The 12177-nt window shown below is 47.6% G+C and overlaps 1 protein-coding gene across 2 annotated transcripts in view; it reads right to left on the bottom strand.

Moving 5' to 3' along the window:
* Positions 1-12177, bottom strand: part of LOC119172130 (BICD family-like cargo adapter 1) — a 202250-nt gene that overhangs the window by 41957 nt on the left and 148116 nt on the right. The window contains exon 1 of one of the 2 annotated variants that reach the window (XM_075890005.1): positions 3380-3524. The exons of the other annotated variant lie outside the window; for it this stretch is intronic. The gene's annotated coding sequence lies outside the window, so the exon portion shown is untranslated. Of the gene's footprint in view, positions 1-3379; positions 3525-12177 lie in introns of those variants that run through there. 2 annotated transcript variants of the gene reach the window in all.

The following is a 12177-nucleotide window of genomic DNA, read 5'->3' as shown; positions in this document are numbered from 1 at the left end:
TATGCAAGCGAACACAAATTTCAGTGACTTCTTGAAAAACGCAAGTGTAGTGCCGTAAAATATGTGGTATACGATGTGTGGTATATGTGGTACGCGCGTGCATGCTCAAACCAACGATAAGCGCAAAATTAAACAGCAAGGCTCTCCGCGCGAAGTTCGCACTGTGCACTTCAGGTATTAATTCCCGAAGCGAACGAGACGCTGTAAAAATTAAAGTTCAGTTACACCACGGCCACTCAAAAGTTTTCACTGAGAGGCGAGTTGTACACGGTTTCGAGCGCCGTGTTTTTATATACACACAATCAAGCGCTGCCTGACATGTGTTCCACCCTCTCGCTTGAACACAATGCATTACAATCAATATTGAATGTGGACTTAGAAAAGTCGGCGGTACGTGAAAAATATTTTGTTAAATGGAAGAGTTCATTATCGCATAATCATTAAATACACTCTCGACAACCACAATAAAATTATTTTTAAAAATGTCAATATTGTTTGGCAGTTATGCTAAACAACAATCCACATATGGCGTCCAGTGTTCCTTCGTGAGAGGAGTGAGCTTTCTTGACAGAGAGACCAATGTGAGTCACGTAAACTGAAGTCAGGAATACCCACGTGGTTCTTAAATGCGTATTTTATGCCCTTTTCGGAATCAGTCAAGAACTTTAATAGGGGGACCTAGGAGTTTAAGCCACCAAGGTGGTGGCTTATACCAAGCACCAAGGTGGTGGCTGATATATATGGTGTCCACGAAGGACACCATATATCAGTAGCTACCGTTGACGACGCCCGAGCCGGGGCGAGAACCTAGTGGCGTTCCGGCAGTTCTTGGGCCCTCTGGCCTGCCTTTAAGTGCTGGTGAAGCTCGGGACCCCTGAGCGCATCTTCCCAGTCGGACTCATTAGTGAGAAGTCCCTGAGGAAACGCGGGACATTGCCAGAGCGCGCGAAGGAGTGAACAGTATAAACTTCTGAGCAGTCTGGGCATTGCGGATTTAGGTCTGAGCTGTAACGGCTGAGTCGGCCTCGTGATGGGTACGATCTCGTTTGCAGCATGCGTTTTCCATAGTACCCTTCGGACTATGGAAAATGTTGGTCGGGCTGAGTCTGTTAAGTTCGCTTCGTCACTGTGCAGGTTCTGACGCCGTCAGGTTCTGCGTTGGGGAATGGAAAAGGTTGACTTCGTCATTTTTAACACGGCTCATTATGCCTCTCCTGGCCCGACAAGAGCCGCAAGTTCGCAGACTCTCAGATAATGTGTGACTCACTTTTGCCAACTGAAGGCGTCTCGCCAACACCTCATTATCACTAACAACCAGCCCGACTTACTCGCTCGAAATGTTTTGTTTGCTCGCTGATACATAGAAACATGTTCTATCTGTAGATACGCTATTCACGACTACAGAGAAAGAGAGTGGTGGTTGAGGGGTAGCAAGAGACAAAAAAAAAAAAATACTGCCAGCTGCCAGTCAGTCTTGTACATGTATTTCATTTTCGCTAGGACAATGACTAAAAAGCGCAGTATAAAACATGTAGAAGAACAAGGTAGACAGATGTGCCACTACCCGCTCCCCTGTCGACCAAATGGATTTCCACACCGTCCCAATGGGCTATGCGAGCATGCCTGCAGAGTATGCCCATCCACAATGCATAACGCCCAATCCTGTGAGGGTGAAATGGAAGCGCAAAAATAATGGTTGAGTTCAACACGAAGAGAATGTGAATGCTTCCTTTCACACTCGCTACTTCGCGACAGGCGGCCGGTGCCATGTACAACACGTCCACAACGAACCCAACACTGTACGAATAATGAAGGTTGTTTTATGGTTTTTGCTGCGTGTATATTGTCTCAATACTCGATGCTATTTCTGTATACAGAAGTGCGAATTGGTTTCAGTTGGTTTACACATAATTTTTAGTAAATTTATGCATCTCGCAGATTGTGAACGGGCCAAGAATTGGAGAAACAAAAACCTTACGCTAAATAGAACACGCCACTCAATCTATAATAGCGTTCGAGCACATACTTATGATTATAAAACGCCGTCTTTAAGAGGAACGAATCACAACCGACAAGCAGCAGCGTTTACAATAGAGTAAACGCCTACTTATTATTCAGCCTCCTACGTATGCAGCGCACGTTACATGCCAAGCGGATGTGTAAATCAGTCTCTCTTCAATGAGCCGGTGCTTTTTTTTTGTTATTAACAATCGTTCTTGCGGAGAAAAACAAGGCCAAAACACGAGTAATTTTCATTGTGACTGAGATGCCCCGTAAGATCAGACCACCACTGCATACACATAAGGAGCTGTAAAGCAGCGGCAACAAAAAACAAAAACGCAGCCCATAGCGTGCAAACGAGTTTACACTAGCGAGCGTGATTCCGTGTTAGAAAGCTAGCAGTCGAGGAGCTTCTGGTGGACGCGTCATGTACGAAAGAGTGACGTGGGCGACCTGAGAATAACATCACATATTATGTCGATGGAAAAGTGGTGCATCGCTTCCCACTCTGGCTCTGGATTTGGGCCCGTATTCACAAACCAACCTCGTCTTTTCCTGGAGTTTTTCTTGTCGGTTTTAAACCTTTATTGCGCGTGATGAACAAATTGGGCCAGTATTCATGAACTCGTCTTGTCCTTACCTTTCACTCTGTTATCATTTTTGTGCCTTTAAAACTCACGTAAAGAGTGCAGAAGGTTAAGGAGAACGTGAGGTAAGGCCGAGGTTGGTTTGTGAATACGGGCTACAGGGATGCCGGTAAAATATATCTAGAACCGTGAAGCGACGTGGCATTGGCTACCAGGCACCCGGTGAACGGGTGTCACCCGTTCACTGGCACTAGCAAAATAAAGACACTTATAATATTGTACAACGCCAAGTAGAGCCGTAGCTTCAATTGAAAGCTCACGGCGGTGATGTGACGTCATAAGTCGTTGTAGGTTATGTCACGTGACTGTACCGCATGTGACGGTGGACAGAAGTTGCGCCATAGGTAGCATGTGACGTCATGGACGCACCTTCCGCACCTACTGGATTTGATGACGAACAACTTCACTGCTAATCTGCTTCAATGTGACGACGTATCAAAAGAACGCCTTTAAGCGTGAATAAAGAAAGTACCTGCATGCGATGTTTTGATAAAATTTAATGTGCCATCAAAAACTTCGCGTCTCCACGTGCTGTGGCTACAGCTTGGTTTTAATAACATCACTACAAGCTATATATTGCGCTCTTTTGTTGTCGTAAACGCGGTATATACTCGCGAGCACACACAAACGCTTGCGAAAGCAGCTGATTAGCCGTTACAGGATAGCTAGGCGAGAGGTTCGTATACGTAAATTCGTACGCAAGCTAGAACACTCGCAGGGCATGTATGTACCTCGAGTTCCTCGAGCAGTCGGCCATCGAGTCGACGCAGTGTCCGGGAGAGGGCATCCCTTCGGGCGGCGTTGCACAACGCGTCTTCACAAAGAAAACGTAAAACTGGCTCCGGACATCCGCACAGACCGCACTCCTCTGGACTGGCATCCATACCGAACGAGAGAAGCGGAGAGCGCGATCGAGAAAGTGAGGGCGGACAGCAGCCTGCCTCGCAACAAGGCCGATACGTGGCGGAGATTAGGGCCTCAGGACAGAAGGTCATGGGTGTGGCGAGGCGATCATAAGCGACAGCGTTCTATTATTGCCACCGCGCTGGGGACAGCGGCTATGCCACAGAGGGATACTCTTGGCAAGCATGAGAAAAAGTTGATCTGCATGCATGCTGAGACAGTCTGTATGCGAGTGAAGTCACTTAAGAGCCATAGCCAACTTGAGGCACGACGGTGAAAGCGTACGCGATGTGCCTGCCAAACGGGCTGCGACAAGCTGGTTTCTGTGGGACAACCTTTATATGAATTTCGATGTCTCGGAGACTGATCGAACGTGCAGAGTGCGTATTAAGAGCAAACAAAGCCACGTCACCTTTTGGCAAAGAGACAGTTTGTCTCACGGAATCCTCCCGATTTCCGCAGGCTTTTCCAATCGCAGAAGCAGATGTGCCTCATAGAGACACCTTCCTACATAGCTAATATACATAACTTAATATCATTCTGTAAGTGTATGGTTAATCCTATCTTTGCGGTCGCACATGCAGGAGTAATGTAACGTCGGTTTCAAACAAGGCGGCTATTGGAAGGACGCGCTCTTTTCATCTCACCGTTCCAGTGGGACCACCTTTCACACGAAGAAATGGGCACCGCTAAACGCACAGCGATCGTCAGCTGTACGCTTCCAATGCAGGGCAGCCGTATAGATGCTAGTATAAACGTTGTGTAGGCGGGCCTGTCCGCGTTCTATAGATTATCTACACGGAATACAGCTGCAGGCCAGCATAAATCCTGTGTCAGCTATAACTCACGCGCGGCCACACAGACATGCTGGGCAACAATGCGGGATGGGGCATACGCATACATTTATCTATATTCGCCGACGTATTAAGCACAACATACCGCGTGCGAGGCCCAACCCGCAGACATCATCTAGAGCCCCTTGTCATAAACATCAGATAGGAACGCTGATCTCACGCCGAGGGACCCAAATCTCCGCACTGCGTTCTATAGCGTGGTAAACCATTCTCGTCAAGAGGATGCTGCGACTGGGGGTGCATAGACTGGGTGTCACGCTGGGGCATCCTCGCAATCTTCCATGGGCGAGGATTGTGTACTCGAGACAGGCAGCCTCAGGGGGTCCACTACCTATGCAAAACTTTGTCTTCCACCAACGAAAGAGCTCTGGACGGGCGCTTGTTCCACGACTTTCCTGGTAAGCAAGCAATATAGTGTTGCGGCTATATGGACAGAGTATACGCTGCGATCACTTCCGTCACACAGTAATAGATAGCACCATGTAGTCATCGTTTAACCTCGAGTTCCTCTATACATTTCCAATCCTGCCACCAGCACAAGTATTAAACTAGTACAAAGGGTTCCATATGCGGAATATAAATACATGTAGCTATATTTATAGCCATCGATTGCTGATAGCAAAACCACAAGTGCTCCTTTTCGCACTGCGCTATTTGTTAGAAGCGTTTATGTCGGGCTACCACGTGCAATCTGCTGTATGATTAAGCCTTGCAACAGAGAGACAGAGAAGAACCATACTGCATGCTGTAGGCAGGCCTGGTGTACTGGCTGGCCTGGTGTATTGAGATATTGCCTGCAGAGCACTCCAAGCAAGAAATAGTGGTACAGAAAGGACACCGCTGTCTCCGTTAAAGACGAACGTACAAGACAAACGACACGAACGGACGTCGGACAAGGGAGAGCGGGGACAATGGCACTTTACAGCTGCAAGGGACAGCACAATCGAACCTTGGTGGAGAAACGCCCAGAGCGCGCTTTGCCACACCTTCGATTCATATGCATGCATACGAGACGGCGACGTGGAGCGGCGCCAACAAGCGGTCGCTCTGCAAGGCGCCCCGCGCTCGATGCAAAACGAGATGTGGAGAAAACAAAAGCAGCACAAGAAGAGCGGTGGCGTGGTTCTCGAGCCGATCCTAACGGCGCCCTTGTGTTCACTTGCTCGTTCGCCGGCGGTCCTTGAGAGAGACAAGTGAGACTGTACATTCACCGCGCTTACGCATGCGTCTGACCTTCGCTGGGAGAAGGAAAAATCAGGTCGACACCATCGAACGAGGTAGCAGGAATAACGGTTGGCCGCGCTATCGCGAACGAATGCGCAATTGAAAAACGGAGACCGCCCGCAACGACGGTAACGATTGTCACTTTCGAAATAATGGTGGCCCGAACTGTGAGTGGCGGGCTGACCATCGACATGCGGGAAGTTCCGATTTCAAATGAAGTCATTCAACCGCGTTACACGATTCGAGTGTGATTGAAGCCCGAAGCCGAGATATATCAGCGCGAGAAAGGAAACGACGAACACACACACAAAAAAAGGGAAAACTCTTTTTCTTCCACTAATATGTCCAAGTCAGTTATGCACGTCGATTAGCCCAGCAATGAATTATTCTGGAAGCCTGAAGCACTCGGGAAATGCGTATGTGAGGATTGTTTGATATCGAAAGTCAGCACAACAGTCAGCATGACTACATTGGCGTTGTCGCCTGCATGTATACAACATTTGTGTATGTGTTTTTGGGTTTGTGGATATATACTCAAAAGTCAAACAGCGCGCGACCAGCTAGGAGTTCGTGATCACGTCTATATATGGTACAAAATTCGGAATGATAAAAATGTCCCTCGAAACCTCAGCAGAATTGCAAGCGGGGATGAACAGGGACACACCTGTGCATCAAGGCGACAATGCTGTAGTTCTTCGCTGTATGTGGCCTCCGTTTTACAGCGTATGCGTATACCCGCAGGGAAAAGCCACGAGCATAGAGTTCCTTTACGGCAAGCACAATGCAGGCAAGCGCTTCTTCGACGAGTCAACATTGACCTCTCGGCGCAACATGACTACGGCGTTTAGCTGATGACAACACGTGATCCCGTTGATCACGTTAAACTGTTCTCCTTCCTTTATATCCACACTAAAGTCTAGCATCCTTGAAACGCCAAACCACTGACGTTGCTGTTTCGTTTCCGTATATATAAAAGTTATCTGTGCAATCTCCGAGTTTAACGTAGATTCTCGATGGCGATTCGCATCGCTGGAAAGTATGGTTCGTAAACAATTAAAAATAACACGAAGAAGGAGAACGCCAGCGGTGAAGTGTGTTCTTTACTTGTGTCCGCACGTGAGGGTACATGTTTGGCTTGCGGCGACCGTAAATTGTCTAGTCATGTGTTTTTGCAGTTCCGACCACAGGACAGCTTCCGGCTCTCCCACAGTAGAGTGCGAAGTACTCGAAATCGTAAACCACTTTTTCTGAACCAGCATGGCATGTTACAGTGCTTGGTGGTGAAATGCTTCTGGCACATGGTACAACGCCTCTTGGGCTTTCGCACGACCCGCATGGTAACAGAACATGGCCAGTACGCAAGACTGGTCTTTGCAGTGACCTTGTGCGCGCTGTGGCAGCGATGCCGTTCAGCGTCTACAAACAAGCGTCTGCGTTCAGCGTCTACGGAACAAGCTCATAGAGGCGCCTATACCGCACTCCAAAAAATACGGCTCATTGTGTGGGACTACCTCGATGAGCGGCTAGAAACACGCGGCGAAGAGGCTTTCCTTCGAAGATGGCACACATGTTTCTCCAGAGAAAGGGAGGGACAGCTGGTGTTTCCTGTTGTTCCGTACTAACCATGCGCCCATAGTACGCATGAATACGCCGTATTCTGCGAAATTTGATTTACTGGGTGTATTTTAAGTGTCTGTTAACTTGTAACACTCGGATACACAGTTATAAATTGGATTTCAGTGTTCGTTTGTAAAATGTATACACTGTCTTTAGTTGTTTTCGATGTTTCGTTTGTGTATGTACAAGTTAAGCGTACAATAAATATTCGTTTTCTCATGACCTCTTCCTTCTCTCTCGCTTCAGTTCTTTGAAATGTAATATGTTTCGTTCTCATAGTTTTGTAGCAGCGCAAAGTGTATTATCGAAGTCTGCGTAGGATTGCGTCTAACGTTTGTGTGAATTATACTGACGCGATTTCCAAGTTTATTTACTGTATAAGTGTCCTTAGTGTTTGTGTGTACTTGTTGAATAAAGTGTTCTCAGACGAAACTGAAATATTTAAAATTCAGTCTTTATAACCTGACGACAACTTCTCCGTCGTTCTCAAACAATAACAAACTGCTCTTAAAGGTGGGGTGGGAGCAGATATGCGAAATGTGGTGAAGTTGCGATCCGCGAGATCGCAGCATCGATTTTCGTTTGAAAGCACTTGCCTGTGCTACCATGTTGGAACAAAAAGCATCACGTTGCAACAAAGACAGGACGCCACGATTGGACCGACGCGTTTCGCCTTCGAGAGCGACAAGATGTGTCCGTGAGTATCCAGACACGACGCGCGTGCCGCTCACAGAACCCCGCGAAAGCGTTCAAGGAGACCGACCACGTCGACTAACGCCGTTCCATCATCTTGCGGCCTTCCCGTTGAAAGCCGACAACGACGACAACGACATCTGGTGGTTCGCGTACGCCGAATATTGATGATGGCGGCCCTCTTTCTTTTCTCCTCACCCTCATTACCTAAGTGTTTCTCGTTTTAAGTTTGAGAAAAAGGAGGGTGAAACGCGCACTGTCTCTCGGTTGAGGACACTTCAACGACTCAGCACAAAGTGGAAAATATATGCTCTCGGTTGAGGACACTTCAGCCTCTCAGCACAGAGCGGAGACTGAATACTCTCGGTTCACGACGCTTCGACCTCTCAGCACAGATCGCAAAACAAATACTATACGTTGAGGACACCTCAACCTCTCAGCACAGAGCGTAAAATAGATATCTTCTGTTGATGGCACCCCAACCTCTCAGCACCGAGAGGAAAATAGATACTTCCGGTTGAGGACACCACATCCTCTCATCACAGAGTGAATAATAGATACTTTCGGTGAAGGACACCTCAACGACTCCAGATGGAGCAGGAAATATATGTTTTCGGTTGGCCAACCCTCAACCCGGTCTCAGCACAGAGCAGAAAATGGGTAAACTCTCGGTTAAGGACACCCTGACCTCTCACCCCAGAGATTAAAACAAATACTATGGGTTGAGAACACCTCAAACTCTCAGCACAAAGGTGCAAATGAATACTCTCGCTTCAGGACGCCTCGACCTCTCAGCACAGAGCACAAAACATACTATCGGATGAGGACACCTTAACCTTTCAGAACAGAGCGCAAAATAGATATATTCGGTTGGGAGCACTTCAACCTCTCAGCACTGAGCGGAGAATAGATACTCTCGATTGAGGACACCTCAACCGCTCGGCTGGAGCAGAAAAAAAATTAATGTAAATGCGCACGACAGTAAAGTTGTTACCAACCAAAGTTGCACACTACATGAAAGCTATGGGAAGTGCGAAGCAGTGATTCGCCTGCCCATCGGCGAAGTTAGCGTTTACGGGCGAGCGCGCACTGGCGTTCCAAACATGCAGCCTTACTGACGTCCATGGCGTGAAAGAAAACTTTCGTCTGCCATGCAGTGCCTCCCGTCCCTCACATCACTCCTCCTAACACGCATTCCTCTTTCCTACTCCCTTTCTAATATGTCATACTATGCTTTACCCCTTTCCCTGCTACTTTGCTTCGTTCTCACCCAGCCTCTAAGCACAGAAGACGACTGGAGGACGTTCAAATTTCCTCAACCCTGTCTCCAGTGTAAGGTAACATACCGGTCGTGCTACACTGTTTAACATCCTTGCCTTTCCTTTCACTCCTGTACTTCTTGCATGTTCTTCTTCTTGGAGGACTGTAATCACCAGCTCGGACCGCGAGGTCCAAAACTGGGTTGTCAGAGGGCCCACACATTGGGGGAGGAGAATGCTCTTCCTGTGTGAACTTGGGTGCGGCCCACATCCGACCCGCCCTCTTGAGGGACATCGGCTCCTCAGGACAATTTAAGAATAAAGTTCGTTGACAGAATGACTTACCCTCATATTTTTCGTATCCTAGCACTTGCTATACTTTACTACACGCGAATATGCTACACATGACTGTTTCTGCGCGGAAGTGGCAGGCACATTCGACCCCATTTCTAACTGATCATCCACCATGACTCCATTTTTTTGCCGACTTACTATGGCGACTCTTCGGAACGTAATAACTAATATTCTCTACATACTAACGGAGCGCGCAGTCAGCTTGTTCCCGCATGTAATCCCGCGCAGATGTCAGCCCAAATGACGGGTGCGTTCGCGATCTTTCGTGTAATGGCCTCGCTTCGATCACCGTGATAGCCACGGTGAAGAGAAAAATATATGTAGATGTAGAACTGGGTCAGGCTTGCTGCCAAGGCCGCGCACGACAGATTGCTCGTATGTATACGCGCTTATACGATTGGAGCGTAGCATTGCGGGATCGCAAGAAATCGCCGTGTTGTCTGTATAACGTTGTTTTGCTTTACACGATAAGATCGAAGGAAGCGTGCACCTACAATTTGTGTACCGCGTTTAGCAACATCTGTACCGTCGGCACAGAAAGAGAAATTCGGGAAGTAAAAGAGACGGATCACCGTACATCAACTTGTGTGGGCCATTTTGACAATGTAAAGACGCGCCGCACCCCTAACGACACACGGACTGCGGATGTGGAAGATGAATACTCTCATAAAACATAGAACTTTAACTATAAATAGTTACCCATGAAACGGCGTTCCAGTACATTAGCATGCGCTAGGTACTCGGACATCACGTATCGGGTAACGTCGTTTGTTCGACACAACGCACATTATAGACACACCGGAAATAAGCAGATAGATAGTAAGGATGGTTATACTAACAATGTACGCATATAGACAAACGTTGGCACGCACCTGACGATCTTAGCGCTGTAACAAAATGAAAACTACTTATAAATACCTACCCCGATGGCTTCATGATGGGCAGCGATCTGTTCTTCAGTTCTATATAATTTAAACCCGTTATTCGCTCGCACTCGATACGTTTAGCCTAAATTGAGAAAAAAAAAATGAAGTCACCCAGCGAAGAAAGAAAGGTCCCGACCTCTCGGCCGCCGGGCTCGATCGGGGATTACTATCGTTAAATCCCCGTTATTTCGTGGTTCACTGCGTGATGCGGTTTTGATATACCCCGTACTCCCCCGGTGCACCACTTATGGGAAGGAGAATGGTGTACCGTGACTACATGCCCCCCCCCCCCCCCCACCAATAAGCTAACATAGAAACTTTTTTTTTTACTTTTTGCCTTACTCATCTGTCTTTGCATTGCTCACCTTTTATCACGTGGTTTATTGATTGATTTATTGATCAATTGGTTAATTGATTGATTGATTGATTGATTGATTGTTATATGGGGTTTAATGTCCCAAAACCACCATTTGATTATGAGAGACGCCGTATATAGTGGAGGGCTCCGGAAATTTCGACCACCTGGGGTTCGTTAACGTGCACCCATATCTGAGTACACGGGCCTACAAAATTTCCGCCTCCATCGGAAATGCAGCCGCCGCAGCCGGGATTTGATCCCGCGTGACGTGCGGGTGAGCAGACAAGTACCTTAGCCACTAGACCACTGTGGTGGGGCGTCACGTGGTTTCTTGTCTCCTTGATATGGTTTTTGTGTTCTGCACGATAAACTCAGTTGGAAGTTAGCACTCGTGTTCTCATTTTGTCGTCGTTCCGAGCTCGCGCTAGAACAGTCGTCGTTACGAAAAAGGAGATTGAGCGAGCGTGGTAGCCGTGTAAGACTGAAAGTGAAGACGGATAGTTTATAAACAAAGCAGGCATCGGAGTAATTGTGTCTCGTCCCATCTTTTTATTGTAAAGGCTATCTTTAGGGTACTACACCTGTATCCATACCATGCCTATACAATGCTATTAAGGCAGCGCGTGGTGGGTTAGCTTGAAGAATGCCCACCGTATAACAATTAATGTATCGGTGAGCGACAGTAGGTGAACTTACAGCTTTTCGCTTAACTATTATGCTTTGGGTACAATTGTGTATTAACACGCCGATACGCAAGTCGGAGTTGGTGACTGCCTTTTTGGCAATCGCTACATGAAATAGCACTTCCACCAATGGCATGCAAGCAACAAAGGATTGATTGATTGCCTGATCGATCGATCGATTGATTGATTGATTGATTGTTTGATTGCATCTTCTTTCTGCTGTGCAATAGGTTACACAAAGACCAAACATCGAAAAAAAAAATACTGCTGGCGGCATTTCAAATTCTTTACGAGCACAACGCAACACCTCCAGAAAGCGTTTCATTCACTCGAACAGCTCGCTCACCAAAACTGTCGTACGGCGGTGGTGGTGAAGGCGTGGAGCGCCGCGTTTTCAGTGACACCCAAGAACAACAACCAACGCAACGCATGTATACGCGGTGCATCTCGCGCCTATACAGAGCCGTCATTCCCTTGCACTGCGTACAGCGCGTGCATATTTCTCTCCTTCGGCGCGAATACCTGCATGCCGGACTAATGCCCCCGCCTTGTTTAAATGTCTGTAACGTCTTCCTGTCACAGATATCACTTTACGCGCGCTCATTCTCAAATAACGCAACCGAGGTTCCCACGCTGTTGGCGGCCGGCGCGCGAGCGT

The sequence above is a fragment of the Rhipicephalus microplus genome, chromosome 3 (genome assembly GCF_043290135.1).
Source record: "Rhipicephalus microplus isolate Deutch F79 chromosome 3, USDA_Rmic, whole genome shotgun sequence".
In the NCBI taxonomy this organism is placed as follows: Eukaryota; Metazoa; Arthropoda; class Arachnida; order Ixodida; family Ixodidae; genus Rhipicephalus; species Rhipicephalus microplus.
Note: the sequence above shows the minus strand (reverse complement) of the source record. Positions and strands in the feature narration are given on the sequence as shown.